The sequence below is a fragment of the Papio anubis genome, chromosome 3 (genome assembly GCF_008728515.1).
Source record: "Papio anubis isolate 15944 chromosome 3, Panubis1.0, whole genome shotgun sequence".
Taxonomy (NCBI): domain Eukaryota; kingdom Metazoa; phylum Chordata; class Mammalia; order Primates; family Cercopithecidae; genus Papio; species Papio anubis.
Window position 1 is genome coordinate 103273155 of NC_044978.1, and position 16796 is coordinate 103289950.

At 31.8% G+C, this 16796-nt stretch overlaps 1 long non-coding RNA gene across 1 annotated transcript; it reads left to right on the forward strand.

Moving 5' to 3' along the window:
• Positions 1 to 6613: 6613 nt before the first annotated feature.
• Positions 6614 to 16143, forward strand: LOC103884438. The gene is made up of 3 exons (XR_647031.4): positions 6614 to 7920; positions 9718 to 9822; positions 15600 to 16143. It is a non-coding gene; the product is annotated as an uncharacterized LOC103884438 (long non-coding RNA).
• Positions 16144 to 16796: the final 653 nt, after the last annotated feature.

Here is a 16796-nt window from a genome sequence, read left to right on the forward strand (position 1 = left end):
TTATTTTATAATGAATAGCTAAAACAAATTGTTTTTGTGGTTCTTTCATTAACCCATATACAGCCAGGCACATATGTTTCATTCTGTTTTTGATCTTTCAGGATGGTTTTAAATAATTTCTTAAATTATGTGAAATATATCTGTGGTTCTGAAGTCAAAACTTTAAAAGCAAATTTATTCAAGGAGGTTAAGCTTTGATTTATCCAAGTCTCTTCTACCCTTTGCCTTCATGTCCCCCTTAAAATAATGCTTTTAATTTTTATAATTTATATCTTGAATTAATATTTATATATATTTGATTACATTTATATATAATTATTTAATATATAACATGTACTTTTATATATATGTCATTTATAATTACACACACATATAAATATACACACAAAGCTTGCTTTTTATTCGAAAATATATTCTGATATTATGCCAGTGACAGAGAATTCTTCCTCATTTGCTTTTACAGCTATGTAGTTATCATGTAGATATATCAGCTTATAAAATCAGTACTTTATTCATGGGAATTTAAATTATTTCCAAATTTTCTTATGTATTTGTTTTCTACTAATTATAATTAATAATTAATTTAAGTCAAAATAGATGTCTAAACTGTAATAGTTTCAGTGCTTCTGTGAAAAGCCTTTTGCATATTTCGAGGGCTAATTTATGTGCCACCTTATAGCCTATGTTGCCCATTTGTTTGGTCAAGTATCATTCCAGATGTTTCTGTGAAGGACTTCTTTAGATGTGATTAACAATAAAATAAGTAGACTTTGAGTAAAGGAAATTACTGTTTATAATGTGAATGGACCTCGTTGAATCCACTGAAGGCCTTAAGAGAAAAGATGAAGTCTCAGAAGGAAATAATTCTGCCTCCAGACTGTTGTGAGACTCAAAACTGCAACATAAACTCTTGCCAGAATTTGCATCTTGCTAGTCTACCTTCTAGATTTTGGACTTGCCAAGTCCACATCTGCAGAAGCCAATTTCCTAAATCTCTGTCTCTGTCTCTGTCTCTCTCTCTCTATATATATACACACACACACAGACACACACACACATACACACAGATATATATACACACACACACAGATATATATCAGATATATATATACACACACACATATGTACACAAACACACATATATACACACATACACACACCAGTAGTGTGCATATATATACCTGCTGTTGGTCTTGTTTCCTAGGAGAATTTGATAAATAAACATATGTGTTTTTGTGTTTTAGCATTAATTTTTTCAGAATTATTTTGTATTTTATCATTAATTTTTTGAGAATGATTCTTAGAAGTGATCTTAAAAGTATAAATGTATATGCAACTTTGCTAGATATTGCTAATTTACCTTCTGTAGGTGTTGTACCATTTTGCATTTTCAGTAACAAATTTTGAGAGAACTTGTTTCTCTACTTCAACAACAGCAAGTCTTCAAATTATTGCATTTTTTTTTGCCAGTATGATAATAAATGTACCTGTATCCATATGTAATTTGAATTGAACTTATTATGTTTAAAATTATTTATTCAAATGGTTAGTGTCATTTTAATTATTTTTCTACATATTGTAGTCCATTTTTATTATTACCACTTTATCTCTTCTCTGTTTTTGAAGCTTTTTCTATATTATTTACATTTACCTTTTGTTGCCTTATGTGTATATGGGTGTATGTGTGTATTACTAGTTTGCCATTTTTTAAAAAGTATATATTTTCTTAAAACTTCTGGATTTTTGTGAGAGAATACATTTTTATTTTTAGATAATTTAAAAAATGTCATGTTTTCTCCTAATACATGTGTTTTTATCCTTACATTTTAATTTTGAATCTACTTGGAAGATTTGCCATATGGTATGAAAAATGATCCAATTTTACTACTTCCATTTTTTTCTCAGTCGATTGTAGATGCTGGAGTTTTTTCCTATACTCAGTTCCATTGTCCTATCAAATTTTTAATATACAAATACCACATTATTTAGAATTTTAGTGTGTAGTAATGTCTGGTAGAGTTAGTAACCTTCCCCTCACTATTGATCTTCTTATTTACACTATTCCTACATGCTTGGTTTCCGGTTATGCCATTTCTCTTAACCCTATTCCATATAATGTTTTATCTTAATCACTCTACCAAACTCACTCTTTTCAATGGCATCTATGTCATCTTTATTTTGTTAAATCCAGTGCCTAACTACCGTATTCTCATTTTACCATATCCACCTGCAGTTCTTTAAAGAGTTACTATTACCTCCTACTAAGCTTTGCTTGCTTTCTAGTATACCACATGTGCCTGGTGTTCTGCCCAGATCATTGGCTACTTCTCCTCATGAAGTTTTTGCACAAATCCCTCTTCCTAGCTCAGCTTCTAACTGTGGAACTATCAAAGAAGTTATCCCTCCTATTCTCACATCTAAGTCTCTGATGCAATTCCATGTTGTTAAAATTTGCTATAAGCCAAATTCATACCTTCACCCACTCCTGATTGCTAGATTTATATATAGTTCTACATTTCCACTTGACTGTATAAGAAATACTTGAAACTTAACATAACAAAAAATTGAATTATTTGTTAATCCAAAATTTTGCTTCTCTGTAATCAACCCTATCCCAGTAAATGATACCCATTTCCTTCCAGTTGCTTAAGAAAAACTTTAACTTCATCTTTAAGTCTGCTCTCTTATGCCTTACGTTTAATCAATTATCAAATATTATTGCTATAAATTCAAAATATATCCAGAAATTGTCCAATTCTTTTTATCTCTGTCACTGCCATATTCAACTAAGCTGGTACCATTTGTGATCTATTCTTTAAAAATGTAATATTTAAAGTGATATCCTGCTTCTGCCCTCAGTCCTCTAGAGTCTATTTCCAACACAGGAGAAAAATCAAATATTTTAATAGGTAAACCAATACTTCAGAGTCATCATAATAGAGCATGGTACTGACATAGGAGAGACCTATGGTTCAATGGAAGAAAATTGAAAGTTTGTTAATAAAAAGTTATACATATGGTTAATTCATTTATTTTAAAATTTTAATTTTCATGGGTACATGCTAAGTATGTATTTATGTGGGGTACGTAGATATTTTTATTCAGGTATGCAACACGTAATAATCACAGGAAGGTAAATGGAGTATCCATCACCTCAAACATTTATAATTTCTTTGTTATGGAAACATTCTAATTAAAAAATTCCCTTTTAATTATTTGTAAATATACTATAAATTTTTTACTGTAGTCACCCTATTGTGCTAGCAAATACTATATCTTATTTATTCTATCTAACTATGTTTTTGTAACCATTAACGATCTCCACTTCCCCTGTCCCCCCACTATCCTTCCCAGCCTCTGGTAACCATCATTCTATTTTCTATCTCCACGAGTTCAATTGTTTTAAATTTTAGCTCCCACAAATGAGTGAGAACATGCAAAATTTGTCTTTCTGAATCTAGCTTATTTCCCTTAACATAATGTCCTCTAGTTCCATTCGTGTGGCAAATGACAGGATCTGTATTTTTTTATGACTGAATAGTGTTCCATTAGGTATATGTACCACATTTTCCTTATTGATTTGTCTGTTGATGAACACTTAGGTTGCTTCCAAATTTTGGCTATCATGAATAGCACTCCAATAAACATAGGAGTGCTGATACTCTTTGTTATATGAATTTCCTTTCTTCTCGGTATATATGTAGAAGTGAAAATGTTGGATAATAGAGTAATTCTATGTTTAGTTTTCTAAGGAATGTTCATACTGTTCTTCATAGTGGCTGCATTAATTTAAATTCCCACTAACAGTGTTTCCTTTTTTCTTAATCCGCGCCAGCATTCTTATTGCCTGCTGTTTGGATAAAAGCCATCTTAACTGGGGTGAGATAATATACCATTGTAGTTTTGATTTGCATTTATCAGATTATCAATGATGTTGAGCACCTCCTCATATACCTGTTTGCCATTTGTATGTCTTTTGTTGAGAAATATCTATCCAAATATTTTGCCCACTTTTAAATTGCATAATTAGATTTTTCCTATTGAGTAGTTGGAGCTATATGTTCTGGTTATTAATCTTTTCACAGATTGGTAGTTTGCAAATATTTTCTCTCATTCTATGGGTTGTATTTTCATTTTGTTAATTGTTTCATTTGGTGTGCAGAAGCTTTTAACATGATGTGGTCCCACTTGCCCATTTTTGCTTAGGTTGCCTGTGCTTTGGGGTATTACTCAAGAAATCTTTGCCCGCTCCATCATCTTGGAGAACATCTCCAATGTTTTCTTGTAGGACTTCCATAATTTGTGGTCTTAGATTTAAGTTTTCAATACATTTTGAATTGACTTTTGTATATGGTGAAAAAGGAAGTGCTCTAGAAGTGATACCTCTCCCTTATTTTACATTCAAAAAGAAATTTTAAAATGATCATATCTAAATTTAAGGCCTAAAGTTAGAAATCTCTCAGGATAGAACTTAGGAGTAAGTTTTTGTGATATTGAATTAGGCATTTTTTTTCTTTTACATGTCATACCCAATATACAAACAAATAAACAATAAATAAATAAATAAATAAATAAATAAATTAAATAAATAAATTGGACCTCATCAAAATAAAAAAAGTTTTGAAAAATATCATGAAGAAAGTGACTAGACAGCCCACATATTAGAATATATTTGAAAATTAAATATGTTCTGGTAAGAGACTTGTGTCCACAATATATAAAAAGCAATTACAATGAAATAACTGAAGAAAAAAGAAAAGTAAAAAAAAATGGCAAGCAATTTAAGTAGTTATTTACCCAAAAAAGATACAAAAATAATTAACAAGCACATGAGAAATGTGCTTAATTATGTTTAATCATTGGGAGACTACAAATCAAAACCAAAAAAGCAATGCCATGTGATATCCAAAAGATGACTCATACTGAAACAAAACAGAAAATAGTAAGTTTTATGGAGAAAATGAAAACCCCATGAGTGGTCATGATATTGTAAAATGATACAGACTCTTTGGGAAACATTTTGGCCGTTCCTTTAAAAGTTAAATATGGAGTGACCACATGATTCAGCAATTCTATTCATAGATATATACTCAAGAGAAATGAAAACATATGTTTACACCATGTACATATATTCTATAGCAACATACTTGTCCTATGTTGGAAACAACCTAAATGACCATCAACTAAAAAGTGGATAAACAAATGTAGTTGTCAAAGATTAATACAATTAAATATTACACATTAGTGAATAATACTAAAAATTTTAATATTGTTTTGAAAACATTATGCTTAATGAGGGAAGGTAGTCACAAAAGGCAACATATTATATAATTTAATTTATATGAAATGTCCAGAATAGGCAAATTCATCGAAACAGAAAGTAGATTAGTGCTAGCCAGGAACTAGAAGAAGGAAGAGGTGGAGATTGACAGATAATGAGTACAGGGATTATTTTTGTGATCATGAAAATGTCCTAAAATTAAATAGTGGTGATGGCTCCAAACTATGTAAATATACTAAAAAGGTAAAAGTAAAAAACCCTCAGTGAATTGTATGTTTTATTTATTTATTTATTCATTTTATTTATTTTTTAAAATTATACTTTATGTTCTAGGGTACATGAGCACAACGTGCAGGTTTGTTTCATATGTATACATGTGCCATGTTGGTGTGCTGCACCCATTAACTCGTCATTTACATTAGGTATATCTTCTAATGCTATCCTTCCCCCTAACTCCCACCCCACAACAGGCCGCAGCATGTGATGTTCCCCTTCCTCTGTCCAAGTGTTCTCATTTTTCAATTCCCACCTATGAGTAAGAACATGTGGTTTTCTTTCTTTTTTTTGTCCTTGCGATAGTTTGCTGAGAATGATGGTTTCCAGCTTCATCCATGTCCCTACAAAGGACCTGAACTCATCATTTTTTTATGGCTGCATAGTATTCCATGGTGTATATGTGCTACATTTTCTTAATCCAGTCTATCATTGTTGGACATTTGGGTTGGTTCCAAGTCTTTGCTATTGTGAATAGTGCCGCAATAAACATATTTTTTTTAAATTATACTTTAAGTTCTAGGTTACATGTGCACAACGTGCGGGTTTGTTACATATGTATACATGTGCCATGTTGGTGTGCTGCGCCTATTAAGTCATCATTTACATTAGGTATATCTTCTACTGCTCTCCCTCCTCCCTCCCCCCACCCCACAACAGGCCCCAGTGTGTGATGTTCCCCATCCAAGACAGACAATTTTATAAGAAGATTAACTTGAAGTTATAAGTAGACTAGTGATAACAATAAATACTAAGATCTGAATAATTATAATATGGTAAGTTTGAATGCGTTGTGTTCTTTTCCACATTTAAAATGGTTATTAACTTTGAAGGCTATTTGTGTGCATTTGTCATTTTAGAATTGAAATTAGTCTGTATTACTAGGTTTTCCTGATAAATTTTAACACCATGCAATTTTGAACTTGAGGCCTTTTACTATGCCAAAAAAATTGTCTAGTCTTTGATCATTACAGAGTATGATTTCTACAGTTTTTTATTTTATTTTTAAAATGTAGGCTTATTCAATAGCACCAATCTTCATATAATTAACATTGGTGCCCTCTTATTTACTATTTTTGTGTTCATAATTTCAAGGATTAAACTTATCATCCTTCTTTTAAGAACTGAGTAACTAAGGGTAAATCATACTGGTACCTGCAACAATTCTGTTTCCTTTACAAAAATCATACTAAAGATGTTTTTCTCTCAAATTTTTACTTAACATTTTTTACTACCTAATGTCCAATTGACACTTCAGAAACACTCTTTATTCTTCTCCATTCTACTATCTTCCACTGGGACACTGACATATGTAAAACAGATCATAAGTGTCTGGGTTATATTTGTGTTCTACTAATATAGAACCTGTAAAGAAATCTAAAGGAATACAAAACTTGACATGAAGGTAATTATTCCTGTACTTCCTCTCTCAAAGTTGCTTTGAACTGGTTGTTTTCTGACATCAAAAGTTATCTTTCCTATTGTTAGCTTCCTTGCAAGACATTGACCACTTCTAGGTTTTAATAACCTCTACTTCTTTTATGCCTTAATGGCTCAGGATACTAACAGTATTGGAGGTATTAGACACACCATTCCTTGTGGTTTCCCTTAGAAATCTGGATTCCATTTCACTCACATATTTGCAATTATCCCTTTGTAAATAAACCCTCTTTGATTTACATTTGAATGTGTCCTCTGTTTCTTTTTGTGATACTGACTGACACAGTTACATTTGAGCACTAAATCATAGTCAGTGTGTTAAAAGCATTACATACCTTTTTAAAATAAATCTTTGCAATTACATATGCAGCTAGTATAATATCATCTGCATTTTAGAGATGATAAAATTGAGACACCAAACTGTCCTCCTGCCAATTTCATATGTGTAAATTCTAATCCCCAGTGCCTCAGAATGACAGAAATTTAAAGACAGAGTCTTTAATGAGGCAATTAGGTAAATGAAGTCCTATGTGTGAGTCCTAAATATGGCTGTTGTATTTCTAAGAAGAGGAGATTAAAACACAATGGTACAGACTTAGGGATGACCATACGTGACATAATAAGAAATATATGTTTGGTTTCTTCACCAACTTACTGGCACAGAGATTCTAAAATACTTGTAACTTCCTAAATAATAATGGTGATAGGAGCATCTTGTGTTATAATATTTGATCTTAGTCCCCAGTTTCTGACACAAGAACTTTTAACACCCTTGGAATCTCTGAGGTCATAAGTGTCTTTTTGTATGTTAATGAGTTGAACAGTAGGGGGGCCCCTAGATACCTTCTGGATGGGGGCTGGTTGCCAGAGCAATCAATCATATAATTAGAGGCTTGGAACTTTTAGTCTTACTCCTTCGCCTCCAGGTAAGGGAGAGGGATTGAAAATGGAGTCCAATAATCAATAAAAAATACTTGTAGTAATTTTTCCCACATAAAGGATCATAAAAAACTTTAAATAGCATTTTGAGGGCTTCTGTATTGGTGAATACATACACAGCAACTGGCTGTTCAGTTACATCTTTTATAATAACCTGATTAGGGGCTGGGAGCAGTGGCTCACGCCTGTAATCGCAACATTTTGGGAGGCCGAGGTGGGCAGATCACTTGAGGTCAGGCGTTCAAGATAAGCCTGGCTAACATGGTAAAATCCTGTCTCTGCTAAAAACAAAAAAAATTAGCCAGGTTTGGTGGCTCACGCCTGTATTCCAAGCTACTTGGGAGGCTGAGGCAGGATCCCTTGAACCCGGAAGGCAGAGGTTGCAGTGAGCAGAGATCGCGTCACTGTACTCCAGCCTGGGGTACAGAGCAACACTCCATCTCAAAAAAGTTAAATTAAATTTAATTAAGTTAAAATAGAAATAATAAAATAATATGATTAGGCTAAATAAAGCATTACCTTGAATTCTGTGAGCTGTTAAGGCAAATTACCAAACAAGAAGGGAGTTGTGAAATCCCTAATTTGTATCCATATCAGACAGAAGTGCAGATAACGTGAGAACTTACTACTTATGACTGGTGTCTGAAGTGGGGGCAATCTTTTCAGGCTAAACCTGTAACCTCAGGGTCTGCACTAACTCCAAGTATTTAGTGTCAAAATTGAATTCAATTGTAAGACACCCAGTTGATGTCTACAAAGAGTTGGCTAATTGCTATGTGTAGAAAACCCACACATTTGGTGTGAGAAATGTTGAGAGTAGAGGAAAATGAGTTTTCCTTTTTCCATCTATGAACACATCAATAAGGTGGCTATTTCCAACTAAGGAGAGAGATTTCAAGAAACCAAACCTGCCAATACCTTGATCTTGGACTTCCTAGCCTCCAGAAGTATGAGAAAATAAATTTTTGTTGTTTAAGCCACCCAGTCTGTGATCGTTTATTATGGCAGCCCTAGCAAATTAATGTATATGCTTAAGCCTTACCTAAAATAACCACACCTAAAAAACTGCAAATATTAATCACAGTTCTGTCAATCCAGTACTATATTAACAATATAATTTTTCTCTTTAATGTATTCTAGCAATTACTTATCATTTGCTGATTGCTTCATGTCATTCATATTATTTTCTTAATTATATTATAAAACCATTAAAATAGTTTAATAATTTTATATCTTCTAGTGATAAGAGCTGCCAATAATCATTTAAGATTTGACAAGTACCAGGCTAATTGTAATTGCATCACCTGTGTTATGTCACTTAATTCTCCAAAACATCTTTTTTAAATTTTAAATTTAACTAATTGTATCTGTATTTTGTAGATGGGAAAAGTGTAGTCAATAGAACTTAAACAAGTTGCCTCTGTTCACACAACTGATCAACTGCAAAGCCTGGATTCTTACTCAGTCATACTCAGGAACTCGACTATGGAGCCTATGCTACTAATTATAATTCCTACCTAAAGTGCAGCACAATAATGACCTAGCATGTTGCAAGGCATATAAAATAGGCGCTTATAAAATCTTGGGGCTATAAGAAAAATTTTAAATACCAAAAAGTAACCTAAAATAATTAGGGTTATGTTTAAAATGAGGATACCTTACTTACAACTTGTGAAATATAGTCAGCATTTCTTCTCAAATTATAATGATTAAAATCTTGTGAGTATTTTTAGCTAAAATAATAAACTAAGAGTAATAACACATTTTAATAAATATTCTTTCAGAGCTGAGAGCCCACTCTATCATCATTAAATAGTGGCAGTTCCTGTACTTTTTTAAGGGTTATTGGAAGATGACTTTACTTGTCTTCATACAGCTTCACCTAAATTGTGAGTTCCAACACAGAAAGGGTGTTTTATATTTCATTTACTATTACTTATCTAAGACCTAAAATAGCACTTGATAGAGTGTAGTTACCAGTAGATAATAGTGGAATTCATATATTAATCAATAATTAATATAAATTGACTCCAAGTATATCCACCTTATTACAGTAAGGGACAAGATGTATAAGAAACACTGAAAATATAGTAAATATATATATATATATAAAAAATATATATATACAGTAAAAAAAAAAAAAAAAAAAATTGCAACTGGTAAGTAAACTGCCTGGTGGGAAAGATAACACAAAATAGCAATAGAAATTTTAAATCACCTTGTTGATATTTGGTCACATCAAATTAAACATGCTTCTTAGTTTCAAATTAAATGTCTTCATCTCTGTCCTTCACAACAATAATTTCCAAACATATACATAAATGTATCCAAAATATCTCACAATCTTTTCCAAAATACTTGTCCTGATCCTCATTTACCTTAATGTACTGCATATTTTACCTGTCTCATATCTGGGACTGTTTCACAAAATTTAAACACCACAAAGTTATGGATTTTTTTTTTCAATTTTCTTGCCATCTTATGCTTATGAATTGGTAACTTATATATGAAAGATGAGTTAAGTGAGTATCCTTTATCCAAAATGTTTAGGACTAAAAGTGTTTCAGATTTCAGATTTATTTTGGAGGGGGTGGAATATTTGCATACACATGATGAAATATCTTGGGGATAGGATGTAATTCTAACACAAAATTCATTTATGCTTTATATTAATCTTATACAAATAGCCTGAAGTAGCTTTATTATAAGATTTTTAATAATTTTGTGCATGAAACAAAGTTTTGTACACCATCAGAAAACAAAGACATCATGTGTAGAATTTTCCACTTGTGACATCATGTTAACACTCAAAAAGTTTAAGATTTTGGAGCAGGAATACTCAATCTGCAGCACACTTTTTTTTAACAGTATTTTCTCTCAAAGAAAGCATATCAAGAGGGAGGATAGACATAGGCCTATGAATTGACATAGTAGGTATCTTCTTGTTGCTATTCTAATTTGTAAAACAGATTATTACCAGTACAAATACCAACTCTCAAAAAATTACTTTTATTTATGCACGGTTGTCATCTAAAGGACCACATTCCCAGTTGTTTCAGGAAGATATTAGATTTTAAGTTATTTATTGACTAATGAATCATAGATTATTTAATAAGGCTCAGAAAAATTCAAAAATTTCATTCAATAAAAATCAAATCCAAATTAAAATGATACGTGATAGTCTTTCAGTGTCCTACACATTTTTTAAAAGTTTACATAAAACCAAAATTTAACTATATAATTAATACAAATTTTTGCAAACCACATATATATGAAATATCTTTTATGTCTAGTATTTGTGTATAGCTTTATTTACATAGTCCACATAACAGTTCTCTCATTAGCCTCACTCTGTATAAGCACGAGTTAATATAGTACAGTTTTATATCACTATTAGAAATGTAAAAAATAATAAGCTACTTTGAACATGAAGATTTTCCAAGGTGATTCTTTATTCTTGAATTTTTCCTTTTATTAAATATTGATGCTATGTAGCATACAGAGTAAAGTCATGATAAGTTAGACAATTCACCTTGTGGCAAACCTTTACTCATTTCAAAATTAATCATCAAAAGCTCAGCATTACATGGAAAATATTATGTCACTAATTTGTAAATAAACACAAACACATCCTTTCAGTTGACAAATGAGTCATCAGTCACAGAAAATGTACCAACTACATCTTTTTGTTTGTTTGTTTTTTACTTCGTACTTTAACTTTTGATATACTTTTTTGTCAGTAAAATTTGTGCTGTAAAATATGTAACTTATTTTTACATGGAAACATTTTTGTTATTATTTTTAACATTCCCCAAAGACTATCGCTATATATTCAGATACACATTTTCCTCCAACCGTGTAACTGAATCCACCTGGTATTTTTTTATGAAGTTAAACTCATATGTAAAACTCATACATACATAAAAATGGTTAAACTCATACATACATGAAAATACGTATTTTTCTAAATAGTCATTTTTCCTATGTTTTTGGTTTCAATTATTGCAAGGTTCTTTATATTTTAAATATAAATGCAAAAATTTTATTGGGGATTATTTCTTGGTTGTCAATTACTATTCTAGTAACATTCTCTTTTCTCAACTGGAAGTTATTGTTTATTTTACTATATGTCAAGGTGAGTTTTGAAGGTGGATATTGATTTGAGATAAGGATGCTTTGGCCGTATTTATAAACTGAAATATATATGAACAAAAGATAAATTTTAAGATACATAAGAGACAGCATAAATTATATAGAAAATATTAAATTAGGTTTAAAAATTGTTAGAACAAGGCTGACTCTTCCACTGTGACAAGTTGTAAAAAGTACACAGAGATGGTTTTAAGTGTATATTTGTTTATACATGAATATAACCAAAAATTCAGACTTTAAAGTTGATTATCTCACTTTCTGTGTAAATTAGGCAAAACAATTGCTGTTAGCTGTAAACAACCAAAATGGCAAGATTTAAAGAGGTATTAAATTGGTGTTTTATAGTGATTTGGGCTTTAGAGAAGGAAGTATTATAGTATTTAGCAAAAAACCAAAATCAATATATAATATTCTTTCTTCTCTCTTGGCCTGAACAAAGTTCAAATTTGGTTGCTTATCAGTTGACAAATGCAAAATTATGCTTTGTCATAGTTAACTCTCTCTGTAATTAGCAAAGTGAGCTAGAAAAATCAATATTACTAGAAATGAACATTTATGTCACCATAGTGGAATAGACTCTGTAGAACAATATAACAAGCCACGAGGGGATACTTTGCTCTGGCTTTTAGTGTTCACTAGATAAGCAGAAACTTCAGTTCTATATTCAATGGAGTCAGAGAAGAAATCATCCCACATATTACCCAATTTAGTTGGAAAATTTTAGGAGGCATTTTTTGGTGTCATATTCTGTATAGAGAGAGAATCAATTTCTATCTATATTTTTGACAAGGGAATTAGACATACAACAATGTGCTCTACAGTGTGTGAGGCAGAGACAGAATCTGTACTTGCATTTGGAATTTGCTTTAGATGATGATGATGAAGATGATTATAATCATGATGTCTTTAGTCCTTCAAATCAGTGTGATTTGGGTTACTTTCATTTTACTGGATATTTTTCCAGTTGGTGAAATGAAAGCTTAGAAGGTTATATTAAATCTTGTATTAATACAAGATTAAATATTGTAGAAGATTAAATATAATCTTCTAAGCTTTCATTTCACCAACTGAAACAGTTATTTACATGACAATTCAGTTAATATACCTGCAAATATCTATTGATGTTTTTGTCTTTAATTTTTGTTCACTAATCTTAAGGAAAATTTAATTGGTTGATATGTATATTTTTAGAGCATAGTGAAAAAATTCCTACAACAATTCAGAAAGTATGTATAAGGTATATTGGGATAAACAGGGATGGTGCAGATCTTCGGAGTTATGTCATTTTGCCAACATCTAAATTTATTTTAGATACTTAACAAGGAGCTAGAGTGAGGCATTTGAGCTTTATTCATTGAGTATCAGGAAGGGAAAAACTTCAGTTTCGAAGATGTAAAACAGGTGTTGTGCAGTGACTCTTCAATTAGTATATTCGTAGTCTTTCCCTATCTATGTGGTTTAAAATGTCCAGATAGAAATTCTTCCCACATGACTTGTGTCTGATGTCTTGTTGCTGCGGCAGCAGTGAAGCTTAGCAATCTGCCTGTGTTCTTCACTGGTGTTGCTCTCACCATGTCGGCTCTGCTGCCTTCTCTGCCTGACTCTAATTTTTCCTACTTATATGATTCTCCATCTGCTTCCTTTTCTGGCTGCAAAGTGGCCCTGCCTATATGCTCCTTTGCATTCTGCCATCTTTCTAGTTTTGCTGTTGCTTTAACTATATTTTAAACATGTAGCACAGTTGATTGAAAACTGAAGAAATGTCTAGTGCTTGTTTAGATTTTTTTGCAGAGAACAGTTAGTCTTTGCCACCAACTAAACTGTGCTTTAAACCTAGGTGCAGAAACTTCTTGCAATATGTTTTAAGTAACCAAAATGGAAAATGCAAGCAAACTGTTGCCTATGTTTATCCTTGTGATTTAAAGACAGCTGGTAGAGATAAGCACTAACATAAATCTTGTCTGAATTCCCCAAACCCAGTAAATGAATTGTGAATTCTTTATTGCTTTTTCTAGATATTTAACCATAGGTTATTGTGATATAATGAAAAGCACAATTAATTTGAATTTAGAAAATCTAGGCTTATAGTCTTTACCCACTTATGTGATATATGACCTAGGGGATGTAACCTAATCTGCCTATATCTTCCCCCATCGCTACCTTCATTTTGGACATGAGGACACCGAGGTTGAGAGAAAACATGCAATTTCCTGGAGTTTTCAAAGCAAGAAACAAGAAAGTGTCAGAGATATACATCAACTTAGTTATTTTTGACCTCAAAACCTATACTCAATAAAGACACACAGTACTCAAGTCTGTTTTTAAAAACTTATAGTAATACATCTTAAAAGTGATGCTTATTGCTAGAGTTCACTCGTATTTGAACACTTGCATGACTTGTGACCAATTGCTATCTACCATTTATGATGCAGTTTTTCTTTAGCCTGTCACTGAATTCATGAGCCTCATTGATATACTTCCCCACCAAAAAAAAAATTCCTGAATTTTTTTTTTTTTTTTTTTTTTGCTCTGTGACCTTACATTTCTACTTTTTTTCTGAGTTTCTTGCTGAACTTATGCCCATTCCAAATTACATGAAATTTATGTGGGTCAGTATTTTATCGATTTCTTTTACTATCTCCACAGTTCTTCTGATACACTCACCATGATGTTGTCACTCACTCAGTTCTTGTCAAAATTTCAAACTCACTTGCCCTTTTATCCTTTCACCACATTACATAACAAAACCCTAATCCTGGATAATCCAACTACCTACATTGTCTTGTCCACAACTGGCCTGCTGAGTATTTATGATACAATATAAATACTATGAAAATATTTAACATATATTATGATTTAACATCTATATACTTAATTGAGCATATTTACAACTACAGATTCTTAGCAATCTTAACAGGACCATTGATCCCAGTGAACAAGTATATTTGCCTGAATATTTTTATTTTTCACTTTTCATAAGTGTTAAATCATCCTGAAGTATCATCCTGAAGTATCATCAAACTTCCAATAAATCTTCCTCAAGAAATGATTTTATATACTACTTCACAGTAAAAAACAAAAATAAAAACTAAACAAATAGATGGGAACTATTTCAATATCCAAGTGGCATAACACAAATATATCGATAATTGTATTTTTTTGTTCTGTCCTTCCTTCTCTTTTCTTCTTCTTAAAATGTAAGAGGATTAAAACAGATTATGTAACTTGCCAAAAGTCACACAAATACTGGAACAAGAATTTGTACTTGACCTCGAGATGATGAATTTTATATGTCGACATGACCGAGCTTAGTATGCTTGGATAATTGGGAAAACATTATTCCAGGTGTGTTTGTGAGGGTGTTTTTGGAAGAGAATAATATTTGAATTGATAGATTGAATAAGGAAGATTACCCTCACCAATAGCGGTAGGCATAATACAATCGTTTGAGGGCTTGAATAGTACAAAATTGCTTTCTGCTTGAACTGGGATGTCCATCTTGTCTTGTTTTCAGACGTTGGTGCTGTTGCTTTAGGACCTTCAGACTTGGATGGGGATGTATGATCAGGATCCTGGTTCTCAGACCTTCTGGTTTGTACTGTAGCTATACCTCCAGCTTTCCTGTGCTGTCAGTTTGGAGACAGCAGGTCATGAGACTTCACTGCATTCATAATTATGTGAGCCAGTTTGTCATGGTAAATATGTATGTATGTATCTATGTATATATCCATCCATCCATCCATCCATCCTGTTGATTTTGTTTCTCTGGAGAATGCTGATTAAAACACCTCTCTGCTTTCAGAACCCGTTTTCTTTCCTCTGACATATTAATATTTTGAATTTTATAGAGAGATCTTATGTGAACAGATGTGGCATCTTTATTGAATTTAAAATGGTCAGTTTTGCTGCCTCACCCAATTTTCTTACTCTGATAAAAACTATAAGAAATGAGATGATAATTATAAGTGATTATGACAAGTGTAATAATAAAATCACTTTTATAAGGAAATAAGGAAAAACAATAATTTATAATGAAATAAAAACTAATGCTCAACATACCTTGCTGTGGTCGATAATTTAACTTGATGTTTAAGAAAGCCAGTTTTATTTCTTTGAAGCTCCAAAGGATCTACTGCAATGTGATTTATTTCTGAAACACTGTGAAATTAATGAAAATATTATTTGTAGGGAAAAATGAGTTTACTTGCATTTGTAATAGGCTTTGCCAGAAGCAGCAGCTGTGCCTGTGCCAAGAGTCTGTCACACTGAAAAATGGAAGGTTGATTTCTACTGTTTTTCCTTTCTTTCCCCTTATTTTTGTCATTTATCATTTTGAAGAAAAAGGGAATAATTTTAATCATTTAATTATAACATGGGGGAAGAATAATAGTGTGCCTAGAAATGCAGCTATGTCCAAATCAGCTTTGATATAATTTAGGTTGATTATTCCAGTCACTTGAGTTTGCCCAAATACTGTTAATTGTAAAAGATCAATTAATCCTAACTATCAAATTCATATGAAAATCAGTTTCTGCTCTTCAGAAAAATGTTAGGATCTTATTAAGGAGGTAAGTTATGCTCTGATGTGTTTCAGGCTTAAGAAATAGGTGCAGAAATAGACACTTCAGGCATATTCTATGAGTGCTTTCTACAGATTGTGTTTGTTTCATTACTCAGTACACCCTAGGAATGAAGGTTTAACCTGTTTCGT